The sequence below is a fragment of the Ambystoma mexicanum genome, chromosome 1q, assembly GCF_040938575.1.
Source record: "Ambystoma mexicanum isolate Mex_15411 chromosome 1q, UKY_AmexF1_1, whole genome shotgun sequence".
NCBI classification, from domain to species: domain Eukaryota; kingdom Metazoa; phylum Chordata; class Amphibia; order Caudata; family Ambystomatidae; genus Ambystoma; species Ambystoma mexicanum.
In genome coordinates, this window is record NC_090922.1 from 1,536,353,971 (window position 1) to 1,536,368,136 (window position 14,166).

Below are 14,166 nucleotides of genomic sequence, written 5' to 3' on the forward strand. Positions count from 1 at the left end.
CCAGTTTCAGGCTTTGGCTTTGGAGAGGGTAGCAGGAGCATGCCCGAGATGCTCTCTGGCATCTCATTGATGCATTGGGCATCTCCAGGTATGCTCCAGTTTCAGGCTTTGGCTTTGGAGAGGGTAGTAGGAGCATGCCCGAGATGCTCTCTGGCATCTCATTGAGGCATTGGGCATCTCCAGGTATGCTCCAGTTTCAGGCTTTGGCTTTGGAGAGGGTAGCAGGAGCATGCCTGAGATGCTTACTGGCATCTCATTGATGCATTGGGCATCTCCAGGTATGCTCCAGTTTCAGGCTTTGGCTTTGGAGAGGGTAGCAGGAGTATGCCTGAGATGCTTACTGGCATCTCATTGATGCATTGGGCATCTCCAGGTATGCTCCAGTTTCAGGCTTTGGCTTTGGAGAGGGTAGCAGGAGCATGCCTGAGATGCTTACTGGCATCTCATTGATGCACTGGGAATCTCCAGGTATGCTCCAGTTTCAGGCTTTGGAGAGGGTAGCAAGAGCATGCCCGAGATGCTCTCTGGCAACTCATTGATGGGCATCTCCAGGTATGCTCCAGTTTCAGGCTTTGGAGAGGGTAGCAGGAGTATGCCTGAGATGCTCACTGGCATCTCATTGATGCATTGGGCATCTCCAGGTATGCTCCAGATTCAGGCTTTGGAGAGGGTAGCAGGAGCATGCACGAGATGCTCACTGGCTTCTCATTGATGGGCATCTCCAGGTATACTCCAGTTTCTGGCTTTGGAGAGGGTAGCAGGAGCATGCACGAGATGCTCACTGGCATCTCATTGATGCATTGGGAATCTCCAGGTATGCTCCAGTTTCAGGCTTTGGAGAGGGTAGCAGGAGCATGCCCGAGATGCTCTCTGGCAACTCATTGATGGGCATCTCCAGGTATGCTCCAGTTTCAGGCTTTGGAGAGGGTAACAGGAGCATGCCTGAGATGCTCACTGGCATCTCATTGATGCATTGGGCATCTCCAGGTATGCTCCAGTTTCAGGCTTTGGAGAGGGTAGCAGGAGTATGCCTGAGATGCTTACTGGCATCTCATTGATGCATTGGGCATCTCCAGGTATGCTCCAGTTTCAGGCTTTGGCTTTGGAGAGGGTAGCAGGAGCATACCTGAGATGCTTACTGGCATCTCATTGATGCATTGGGCATCTCCAGGTATGCTCCAGTTTCAGGCTTTGGCTTTGGAGAGGGTAGCAGGAGCATGCCCGAGATGCTTACTGGCATCTCATTGATGCATTGGGCATCTCCAGGTATGCTCCAGTTTCAGGCTTTGGAGAGGTTAGCAGGAGCATACCTGAGATGCTCACTGGCATCTCATTGATGCATTGGGCATCTCCAGGTATGCTCCAGTTTCAGGCTTTGGAGAGGGTAGCAGGAGTATGCCTGAGATGCTTACTGGCATCTCATTGATGCATTGGGCATCTCCAGGTGTGCTCCAGTTTCAGGCTTTGTAGAGGGTAGCAGGAGCATACCTAAGATGCTCACTGGCATCTCATTGATGCATTGGGCATCTTCAGGTATGCTCCAGTTTCAGGCTTTGGCTTTGGAGAGGGTAGCAGGAGCATGCCTGAGATGCTTACTGGCATCTCATTGATGCATTGGGCATCTCCAGGTATGCTCCAGTTTCAGGCTTTGGCTTTGGAGAGGGTAGCAGGAGCATGCCTGAGATGCTTACTGGCATCTCATTGATGCATTGGGCATCTCCAGGTATGCTCCAGTTTCAGGCTTTGGCTTTGGAGAGGGTAGCAGGAGCATGCCCGAGATGCTCTCTGGCATCTCATTGATGCATTGGGCATCTCCAGGTATGCTCCAGTTTCAGGCTTTGGCTTTGGAGAGGGTAGTAGGAGCATGCCCGAGATGCTCTCTGGCATCTCATTGAGGCATTGGGCATCTCCAGGTATGCTCCAGTTTCAGGCTTTGGCTTTGGAGAGGGTAGCAGGAGCATGCCTGAGATGCTTACTGGCATCTCATTGATGCATTGGGCATCTCCAGGTATGCTCCAGTTTCAGGCTTTGGCTTTGGAGAGGGTAGCAGGAGTATGCCTGAGATGCTTACTGGCATCTCATTGATGCATTGGGCATCTCCAGGTATGCTCCAGTTTCAGGCTTTGGCTTTGGAGAGGGTAGCAGGAGTATGCCTGAGATGCTTACTGGCATCTCATTGATGCATTGGGCATCTCCAGGTATGCTCCAGTTTCAGGCTTTGGCTTTGGAGAGGGTAGCAGGAGCATGCCTGAGATGCTCACTGGCCTCTCATTGATGGGCATCTCCAGGTATACTCCAGTTTCAAGCTTTGGAGAGGGTAGCAGTAGCATGCCTGAGATGCTCACTGGCATCTCATTGATGCATTGGGCATCTCCAGGTATGCTCCAGTTTCAGGCTTTGGCTTTGGAGAGGGTAGCAGGAGCATGCCCGAGATGCTTACTGGCATCTCATTGATGCATTGGGCATCTCCAGGTATGCTCCAGTTTCAGGCTTTGGAGAGGTTAGCAGGAGCATACCTGAGATGCTCACTGGCATCTCATTGATGCATTGGGCATCTCCAGGTATGCTCCAGTTTCAGGCTTTGGAGAGGGTAGCAGGAGTATGCCTGAGATGCTTACTGGCATCTCATTGATGCATTGGGCATCTCCAGGTGTGCTCCAGTTTCAGGCTTTGTAGAGGGTAGCAGGAGCATACCTGAGATGCTCACTGGCATCTCATTGATGCATTGGGCATCTTCAGGTATGCTCCAGTTTCAGGCTTTGGCTTTGGAGAGGGTAGCAGGAGTATGCCTGAGATGCTTACTGGCATCTCATTGATGCATTGGGCATCTCCAGGTATGCTCCAGTTTCAGGCTTTGGCTTTGGAGAGGGTAGCAGGAGTATGCCTGAGATGCTTACTGGCATCTCATTGATGCATTGGGCATCTCCAGGTATGCTCCAGTTTCAGGCTTTGGCTTTGGAGAGGGTAGCAGGAGCATGCCTGAGATGCTCACTGGCCTCTCATTGATGGGCATCTCCAGGTATACTCCAGTTTCAAGCTTTGGAGAGGGTAGCAGTAGCATGCCTGAGATGCTCACTGGCATCTCATTGATGCATTGGGCATCTCCAGGTATGCTCCAGTTTCAGGCTTTGGCTTTGGAGAGGGTAGCAGGAGCATGCCCGAGATGCTTACTGGCATCTCATTGATGCATTGGGCATCTCCAGGTATGCTCCAGTTTCAGGCTTTGGAGAGGTTAGCAGGAGCATACCTGAGATGCTCACTGGCATCTCATTGATGCATTGGGCATCTCCAGGTATGCTCCAGTTTCAGGCTTTGGAGAGGGTAGCAGGAGTATGCCTGAGATGCTTACTGGCATCTCATTGATGCATTGGGCATCTCCAGGTGTGCTCCAGTTTCAGGCTTTGTAGAGGGTAGCAGGAGCATACCTGAGATGCTCACTGGCATCTCATTGATGCATTGGGCATCTTCAGGTATGCTCCAGTTTCAGGCTTTGGAGAGGGTAGCAGGAGTATACCTGAGATGCTTACTGGCATCTCATTGATGCATTGGGCATCTCCAGGTATGCTCCAGTTTCAGGCTTTGGCTTTGGAGAGGGTAGCAGGAGCATGCCTGAGATGCTTACTGGCATCTCATTGATGCATTGGGCATCTCCAGGTATGCTCCAGTTTCAGGCTTTGGCTTTGGAGAGGGTAGCAGGAGCATGCCTGAGATGCTTACTGGCATCTCATTGATGCATTGGGCATCTCCAGGTATGCTCCAGTTTCAGGCTTTGGCTTTGGAGAGGGTAGCAGGAGCATGCCTGAGATGCTCTCTGGCATCTCATTGATGCATTGGGCATCTCCAGGTATGCTCCAGTTTCAGGCTTTGGCTTTGGAGAGGGTAGTAGGAGCATGCCCGAGATGCTCTCTGGCATCTCATTGAGGCATTGGGCATCTCCAGGTATGCTCCAGTTTCAGGCTTTGGCTTTGGAGAGGGTAGCAGGAGCATGCCTGAGATGCTTACTGGCATCTCATTGATGCATTGGGCATCTCCAGGTATGCTCCAGTTTCAGGCTTTGGCTTTGGAGAGGGTAGCAGGAGTATGCCTGAGATGCTTACTGGCATCTCATTGATGCATTGGGCATCTCCAGGTATGCTCCAGTTTCAGGCTTTGGCTTTGGAGAGGGTAGCAGGAGCATGCCTGAGATGCTCACTGGCCTCTCATTGATGGGCATCTCCAGGTATACTCCAGTTTCAAGCTTTGGAGAGGGTAGCAGTAGCATGCCTGAGATGCTCACTGGCATCTCATTGATGCATTGGGCATCTCCAGGTATGCTCCAGTTTCAGGCTTTGGAGAGGGTAGCAGGAGTATGCCTGAGATGCTTACTGGCATCTCATTGATGCATTGGGCATCTCCAGGTGTGCTCCAGTTTCAGGCTTTGTAGAGGGTAGCAGGAGCATACCTGAGATGCTCACTGGCATCTCATTGATGCATTGGGCATCTTCAGGTATGCTCCAGTTTCAGGCTTTGGAGAGGGTAGCAGGAGTATACCTGAGATGCTTACTGGCATCTCATTGATGCATTGGGCATCTCCAGGTATGCTCCAGTTTCAGGCTTTGGCTTTGGAGAGGGTAGCAGGAGCATGCCTGAGATGCTTACTGGCATCTCATTGATGCATTGGGCATCTCCAGGTATGCTCCAGTTTCAGGCTTTGGCTTTGGAGAGGGTAGCAGGAGCATGCCTGAGATGCTTACTGGCATCTCATTGATGCATTGGGCATCTCCAGGTATGCTCCAGTTTCAGGCTTTGGCTTTGGAGAGGGTAGCAGGAGCATGCCCGAGATGCTCTCTGGCATCTCATTGATGCATTGGGCATCTCCAGGTATGCTCCAGTTTCAGGCTTTGGCTTTGGAGAGGGTAGTAGGAGCATGCCCGAGATGCTCTCTGGCATCTCATTGAGGCATTGGGCATCTCCAGGTATGCTCCAGTTTCAGGCTTTGGCTTTGGAGAGGGTAGCAGGAGCATGCCTGAGATGCTTACTGGCATCTCATTGATGCATTGGGCATCTCCAGGTATGCTCCAGTTTCAGGCTTTGGCTTTGGAGAGGGTAGCAGGAGTATGCCTGAGATGCTTACTGGCATCTCATTGATGCATTGGGCATCTCCAGGTATGCTCCAGTTTCAGGCTTTGGCTTTGGAGAGGGTAGCAGGAGTATGCCTGAGATGCTTACTGGCATCTCATTGATGCATTGGGCATCTCCAGGTATGCTCCAGTTTCAGGCTTTGGCTTTGGAGAGGGTAGCAGGAGCATGCCTGAGATGCTCACTGGCCTCTCATTGATGGGCATCTCCAGGTATACTCCAGTTTCAAGCTTTGGAGAGGGTAGCAGTAGCATGCCTGAGATGCTCACTGGCATCTCATTGATGCATTGGGCATCTCCAGGTATGCTCCAGTTTCAGGCTTTGGAGAGGGTAGCAGGAGCATGCCTGAGATGCTCACTGGCCTCTCATTGATGGGCATCTCCAGGTATACTCCAGTTTCAGGCTTTGGAGAGGGTAGCAGGAGTATGCCTGAGATGCTTACTGGCATCTCATTGATGCATTGGGCATCTCCAGGTATGCTCCAGTTTCAGGCTTTGGCTTTGGAGAGGGTAGCAGGAGTATGCCTGAGATGCTTACTGGCATCTCATTGATGCATTGGGCATCTCCAGGTATGCTCCAGTTTCAGGCTTTGGCTTTGGAGAGGGTAGCAGGAGCATGCCTGAGATGCTGATTTGCTCCAATACAAATCTTGTGAATTGTCCCTAGAGATAGTTGATCCTGTGGCAAGTTTATATTTCAACTTTAAGGATCTCTTTCACCTGCCATGAATATTCACCATCCTTTACAGTGATAGAAGAACGCTTGTGGGGTGCACATTGACGTGTGCGTGTCAGTAACATTGTCCTTTTTTCTCTTTACGCAGCGTATGCTCTGGACTGCATGCACTGCAAGGAGGAGGCAACACTCTCCTCCTGTATAGGGACCGTCACCTGCAAATCCAATGAGCGCTCCTGCATGACCAGATACCAAGGTAGAAAAGGTAAGGCAGGGTGACATTGATGTCCACTATCCACTTCTGATGAGCACTCTCCACTTCTGATGTCCACTCTCCACTTCTGATGACCACTCTCCACTTCTGATGAGCACTCTCCACTTCTGATGTCCACTCTCCACTTCTGATGACCACTCTCCACTTCTGATGAGCACTCTCCACTTCTGATGAGCACTCTCCACTTCTGATGAGCACTCTCCACTTCTGATGTCCACTCTCCACTTCTGATGTCCACTCTCCACTTCTGATGACCACTCTCCACTTCTGATGAGCACTCTCCACTTCTGATGTCCACTCTCCACTTCTGATGACCACTCTCCACTTCTGATGTCCACTCTCCACTTCTGATGTCCACTCTCCACTTCTGATGACCACTCTCCACTTCTGATGTCCACTCTCCACTTCTGATGACCACTCTCCACTTCTGATGATCACAGACCAGTCTCCTCTTCCTTGGCCGACCTACCATTCCCACAATACACCTGGAGCAGGGAGGAGGGCTGTAAAGAGCTTCCCCTAGAGCATTTGTGCTTCTTTCTTTTTTTGTACATGTTTGGTAGCTGGTCAGACATTTCTACCCGGCGTGCCGGGCATGGAGAAAAGATGCAGACAGAGGAGGGGGTCTCTTTGCAGGGTGCCTTTTAATAGCAATGGTTAGGGAAATCCATGTAATGTTGTGGTCATATGTCGGTACATAAATGGGTATGATTGAAGTCTGGGGCGCAGACATGCACATGATGTTTATGGCTCATTACCTATGTGTTATGTTAAGTTATTCAGCATTCATACGGTGCCCATTGCCGCCGTACAGATGCCTTGTCCACCAGGCCTGAGTGTGTGGCAAGGGGAGAGGACTGTTGGGGGAGAGATGCTAGGAAAGGGGGATTAGACAAGACAACACGTTGATGCAGAGATGAAGAACATTGGAAAGAGGAGCACAGGGATATGGTTATGGTATGTGGGATGCGTGTACACAGGGGGTGGGACCACCCCAAAAGTGCTGCCCGGATCACCTGCAAATGGCAACTGCTCTGTCCGACCCACCACACAGGGATCAGTAACGGGATGAAAACCACTGGTGCCTCGGAGATCTGGAAATCCCAGGGGGAATAGCACTTCTGCCCAGGATTCAATGAAACACTTCACACAATCATAAGTGTAGACTCTTTGCTGGAATAAAATGCATGATATATTTGCTTTCTTTCAAGGTGGCATCTCTGTCATTTGCATTTGTGCTTATATAGGAGTAATGGGACCATTAGTTCATACCCCCCTCCCATTATCCTTTCAATCTAATGCAAGGGCTATGTCCAGGCATCGTGCTCACTGCCTGAGGAAACCTCCAGCAAGATGAGCCCTAGAATATCCTCATGCCACCTTGGGTGGCAGTGGCTGAGCAGCCAAGGCACAGTCAATGTCTCCACTCCTCTTCAGCCTATATGTAGAATCCCTCAGACAGACGTTCAAAAAACGCAACGTCCATTTTCCCTATTTCACAGACAACTCACAAGTACAATGCCAAATGTCATCCCCTTTACAATGCCACCCCCTCAAAAGCTGTTGCCACACCATGCCCAGCTGGATGGTCGGCCACTTCCTAGTGCTGAACCCATTTAAAATTGAATATCTCCTCCTTTTCCCTGGCCACAACCCAACCTCACTGTCTCCACACCTGTCGAGTCCCTAGGCTTTACCATTGACCTAACCTTACCTCACACACCATATAGCTGTGTTCACAAAACATTTAACCTACAACTACCCTCTTCTGAAACATAAAACATATCCTCCCTCCCGGTCGCTTCTGCAACACAGTCCAAGACGTGGTGCTGCACAAGCTGGTCTCCCAACAACAACATCCCCCCCCCCCCTGAAAGCCATGCAGAAGGCAGAGGGGAGATCATTCTGCATCGTGTCACACATTTGCAGATCACCCAAGCTCTCTCCCAACTAAACTACGGCAGAGGGATTGCATTCCACCTCAAAACTCCATGTTACCGTCACAACAAACTGAAACCTATCACCCGATGTAGCCAAAAGCTTCTACTCGCTCCACTCGGAAAACTGGCCTTCACACAAAAACAATAATTCAACCAGTGGGCACCAAGAACCTGGAACACCCTCCATCGGCTGCTGACTCCTAATACAACTTCACCGACGTACCTGCCATTGCCTCTCTGCTGACACCTAATTCAGCCTCACCAACGTCCCTGCCATCGCCTCTCTGCGGACACCTAATTCAGCTTCCCCGACGTCCGTGCCATCACCTCTCTGCTAACCCCTTAATTCAGCCTCACCAACGTCCCTGCCATCGCCTTGCTGCTGACTCCTAATTCAGCCTCACCGACGTCCCTGCCATCGCCTCTCTGTTGACACCTAATTCAGCCTCACTGACGTCCTTGCCATCGCCTCTCTGCTGACACCTAATTCAGCCTCACAGACATCCCTGCTATTGCCTCACTGCTGACACCTAATTCAGCCTCATCAATGTACCTGCCATCACCTCTCTGCTGACTCCTAATTCAGCCTCTCCAACGTCCCTGCCATCGCCTCTCTGCTGACACCTAATTCAGTCTCACCAACGTCCCTGCCATCGTTTCTCTGCTGACTGATAATTCAGCCTCACCAATGACCCTGGCATCACCTCTCTGCTGACACCTAATTCAGCCTCACCAAGGTCCCTGTCATCGCCTCTCTGCTGACACCTAATCCAGCCTCACCGACGTCCTTGCCATCGCCTCTCTGCTGACACCTAATTCAGCCTCACCGACGTCCCTGCCATCGCCTCTCTGCTGACACCTAATTCAGCTTCCTCGACGTCCCTGCCATCGCCTCTCTGCTGACTCCTAATTCAGCCTCACAGACGTCCCTGCTATGGCCTCTCTGCTTACACCTAATTCAGCCTCACCAACGTCCCTGCCATCACCTCTCTGCTGACTCCCAATTCAGCCTCACGTCCCTGCCATCGCCTCTCTGCTGACACCTAATTCAGCCTCACAGTCGTCCCTGCTATGGCCTCTCTGCTGCCACCTAATTCAGCCTCACCAAAGTCCCTGCCATCCCCTCTCTGCTGACTCCTAATTCATCCTCTCCAACGTCCCTGCCATCGCCTCTCTGCTGACACCTAATTCAGTCTCAGTAACGTCCCTGCCATAGTTTCTCTGCTGACACCTAATTCAGCCTCACAGTCGTCCCTGCTATGGCCTCTCTGCTGCCACCTAATTCAGCCTCACCAATGACCCTGGCATCACCTCTCTGCTGACACCTAATTCAGCCTCACCAACGTCCCTGTCATCGCCTCTCTGCTGACACCTAATTCAGCCTCACTGACGTCCTTGCCATCGCCTCTCTGCTGACACCTAATTCATCCTCACCGACGACCCTGCCATCACCTCTCTGCTGACACCTAATTCAGCTTCCCTGACGTCCCTGCCATCGCCTCTCTGCTGACTCCTAATTCAGCCTCACAGACGTCCCTGCTATGGCCTCTCTGCTTACACCTAATTCAGACTCACCAACGTCCCTGCCATCATCTATCTGCTGACTCCCAATTCAGCCTCACCGACGTCCCTGCCATCGCGTCTCTGCTGACACCTAATTCAGCATCACGACGTCCTTGCCATCGCCTCTCTGCTAACACCTAATTCAGCCTCACAGACGTCCCTGCTATGGCCTCTCTGCTGACACCTAATTCAGCCCCGCCAACGTCCCTGCCATCCCCTCTCTGCTGACTCCTAATTCAGCCTCTCCAACGTCCCTGCCATCGCCTCTCTGCTGACACCCAATTCAGTCTCACCAACGTCCCTGCCATAGTTTCTCTGCTGACACCTAATTCAGCCTCACAGTCGTCCCTGCTATGGCCTCTCTGCTGCCACCTAATTCAGCCTCACCAATGACCCTGGCATCACCTCTCTGCTGACACCTAATTCAGCCTCACCAACGTCCCTGTCATCGCCTCTCTGCTGACACCTAATTCAGCCTCACTGACGTCCTTGCCATCGCCTCTCTGCTGACACCTAATTCAGCCTCACCAAGGTCCCTGTCATCGCCTCTCTGCTGACACCTAATCCAGCCTCACCGACGTCCTTGCCATCGCCTCTCTGCTGACACCTAATTCAGCCTCACCGACGTCCCTGCCATCGCCTCTCTGCTGACACCTAATTCAGCTTCCTCGACGTCCCTGCCATCGCCTCTCTGCTGACTCCTAATTCAGCCTCACAGACTTCCCTGCTATGGCCTCTCTGCTTACACCTAATTCAGCCTCACCAACGTCCCTGCCATCACCTCTCTGCTGACTCCCAATTCAGCCTCACGTCCCTGCCATCGCCTCTCTGCTGACACCTAATTCAGCCTCACAGTCGTCCCTGCTATGGCCTCTCTGCTGCCACCTAATTCAGCCTCACCAAAGTCCCTGCCATCCCCTCTCTGCTGACTCCTAATTCATCCTCTCCAACGTCCCTGCCATCGCCTCTCTGCTGACACCTAATTCAGTCTCAGTAACGTCCCTGCCATAGTTTCTCTGCTGATACCTAATTCAGCCTCACAGTCGTCCCTGCTATGGCCTCTCTGCTGCCACCTAATTCAGCCTCACCAATGACCCTGGCATCACCTCTCTGCTGACACCTAATTCAGCCTCACCAACGTCCCTGTCATCGCCTCTCTGCTGACACCTAATTCAGCCTCACTGACGTCCTTGCCATCGCCTCTCTGCTGACACCTAATTCATCCTCACCGACGACCCTGCCATCACCTCTCTGCTGACACCTAATTCAGCTTCCCTGACGTCCCTGCCATCGCCTCTCTGCTGACTCCTAATTCAGCCTCACAGACGTCCCTGCTATGGCCTCTCTGCTTACACCTAATTCAGACTCACCAACGTCCCTGCCATCATCTATCTGCTGACTCCCAATTCAGCCTCACCGACGTCCCTGCCATCGCGTCTCTGCTGACACCTAATTCAGCATCACAACGTCCTTGCCATCGCCTCTCTGCTAACACCTAATTCAGCCTCACAGACGTCCCTGCTATGGCCTCTCTGCTGACACCTAATTCAGCCCCGCCAACGTCCCTGCCATCCCCTCTCTGCTGACTCCTAATTCAGCCTCTCCAACGTCCCTGCCATCGCCTCTCTGCTGACACCCAATTCAGTCTCACCAACGTCCCTGCCATCATTTCTCTGCTGACTGCTAATTCAGCCTCACCAATGACCCTGGCATCACCTCTCTGCTGACACCTAATTCAGCCGCACCAACGTCCCTGTCATCGCCTCTCTGCTGACACCTAATTCAGCCTCACCGACGTCCTTGCCATCGCCTCTCTGCTGACACCTAATTCAGCCTCACCAATGTCCCTGCCATCGCCTCTCTGCTGACACCTAATTCAGCTTCCCTGACGTCCCTGCCATTGCCTCTCTGCTGACTCCTAAGTCAGCCTCACAGACGTCTCTGCTATGGCGTCTCTGCTATGGCCTTTCTGCTGACACCTAATTCAGTCTCACCAACGTCCCTGCCATCGCCTCTCTGCTGACATCTAATTCAGCCTCATCAACGTCCCTTCCATTGCCTCTCTGCTGACTCCTAATTCAGCCTCACCAACGTCCCTGCCATCGCCTCTCTGCTGACACCTAATTCAGCTTCACCAACGTCCCTGCCATAGCCTCTCTGCTGACACCTAATTCAGCCTCACCAACGTCCCTGGCATCGCCTCTCTGCTGACACCTGATTCAGCCTCACCAACGTCCCTGCCATCGCCTGTCTGCTGACACCTAATTCAGCCTCACCAACGTACTTGCCATCGCCTATCTTCTGACACCTCATTCAGCCTCTCCAACATCCCTGCCATCGCCTCTCTGCTGACTCCTAATTCAGCCTCTCCAACGTACCTGCAATCGTCTCTCTGCTGACACCTAATTCAGCCTCACCAATGTCTCTGCCATCGCCTCTCTGCTGACTCCTAATTCAGCCTCACCAACGTCCGTGCCATCGCTTCTCTGCTGACACCTAATTCAGCCTCTCGAACGTCCCTGCCATCGCCTCTCTGCTGACTCCTAATTCAGCCTCTCCAATGTCCCTGCCATCGCCTCTCTGTTGACACCTAATTCAGCATCTCGAACGTCCCTGCCATCGCCTCTCTGCTGACTCCTAATTCAGCCTCACCAATATCCATGGCATTGCTTCTCTGCTGACATCTAATTCAGCATCACCAACGTCCCTCCCATCGCCTCTCTGCTGACACCTAATTCAGCCTCTCGAACGTCCCTGCCATTGCCTCTCTGCTGACTCCTAATTCAGCCTCTCCAACGTCCCTGCCATCGCCTCTCTGCTGACACCTAATTCAGCCTCACCAACGTCCCTGCCATCACCTCTCTACCGACTCACAATTCAGCCTCACCGACGTCCCTGCCATCGCCTCTCTGCTGACACCTAATTCAGCCTCACCGACGTCCTTGCCATCGCCTCTCTGCTAACACCTAATTCAGCCTCACAGACGTCCCTGCTATGGCCTCTCTGCTGACACCTAATTCAGCCTCACCAACGTCCCTGCCATCCCCTCTCTGCTGACTCCTAATTCAGCCTCTCCAACGTCCCTGCCATCGCCTCTCTGCTGACACCTAATTCAGTCTCACCAACGTCCCTGCCATCGTTTCTCTGTTGACTGCTAATTCAGCCTCACCAGTGACCCTGGCATCACCTCTCTGCTGACACCTAATTCAGCCTCACCAACGTCCCTGTCATCGCCTCTCTGCTGACACCTAATTCAGCCTCACTGACGTCCTTGCCATCGCCTCTCTGCTGACACCTAATTCAGCCTCACCGACGTCCGTGCCATCGCCTCTCTGCTTACACCTAATTCAGCTTCCCTGACGTCCCTGCCATCGCCTCTCTGCTGACTCCTAATTCAGCATCACAGACGTCCCTGCTATGGCCTCTCTGCTTACACCTAATTCAGCCTCACCAACGTCCCTGCCATCACCTCTCTGCTGACTCCCAATTCAGCCTCGCCGACGTCCCTGCCATCGCCTCTCTGCTGACACCTAATTCAGCCTCACCGACATCCTTGCCATCGCCTCTCTGCTAACACCTAATTCAGCCTCACAGACGTCCCTGCTATGGCCTTTCTGCTGACACCTAATTCAGCCTCACCAACGTCCCTGCATCCCCTCTCCGCTGTCTCCTAATTCAGCCTCTCCAACGTCCCTACCATCGCCTCTCTGCTGACACCCAATTCAGTCTCACCAACGTCCCTGCCATCGTTTCTCTGCTGACTGCTAATTCAGCCTCACCAATGACCCTGGCATCACCTCTCTGCTGACACCTAATTCAGCCTCACCAACGTCCCTGTCATCGCCTCTCTGCTGACACCTAATTCAGCCTCACCGACGTCCTTGCCATCGCCTCTCTGCTGACACCTAATTCAGCCTCACCAACGTCCCTGCCATCGCCTCTCTGCTGACACCTAATTCAGCCTCACCAAAATCCCTGCCATCGCCTCTCTGCTGACACCTAATTCAGCTTCCCTGACGTCCCTGCCATCGCCTCTCTGCTGACTCCTAATTCAGCCTCACAGACGTCTCTGCTATGGCGTCTCTGCTATGGTCTCTCTGCTTACACCTAATTCAGCCTCACCAACGTCCCTGCCATCACCTCTCTGCTGACTCCCAATTCAGCCTTTCCAACGTCCCTGCCATCGCCTTTCTGCTGATACCTAATTCAGTCTCACCAACGTCCCTGCCATCGTTTCTCTGCTGACTGCTAATTCAGCCTCACCAATGACCCTGGCATCGCTTCTCTGCTGACATCTAATTCAGCCTCATCAACGTCCCTTCCATTGCCTCTCTGCTGACTCCTAATTCAGCCTCACCAACGTCCCTGCCATCGCCTCTCTGCTGACACCTAATTCAGCTTCACCAACGTCCCTGCCATAGCCTCTCTGCTGACACCTAATTCAGCCTCACCAACGTCCCTGGCATCGCCTCTCTGCTGACACCTGATTCAGCCTCACCAACGTCCCTGCCATCGCCTGTCTGCTGACACCTAATTCAGCCTCACCAACGTCTCTGCCATCGCCTCTCTGCTGACACCTAATTCAGACTCACCAAC

General features: G+C 52.5%; 1 long non-coding RNA gene across 1 annotated transcript in view; it reads left to right on the top strand.

Annotated features, from left to right (window-relative positions):
• LOC138551124 (uncharacterized) overlaps positions 1 to 14,166 on the top strand; it is a 133,907-nt gene that overhangs the window by 31,228 nt on the left and 88,513 nt on the right. The window contains exon 2 of the long non-coding RNA XR_011294862.1: positions 5,942 to 6,058. This is a non-coding gene — a long non-coding RNA (uncharacterized lncRNA). The remainder of the gene's footprint in view (positions 1 to 5,941; positions 6,059 to 14,166) is intronic.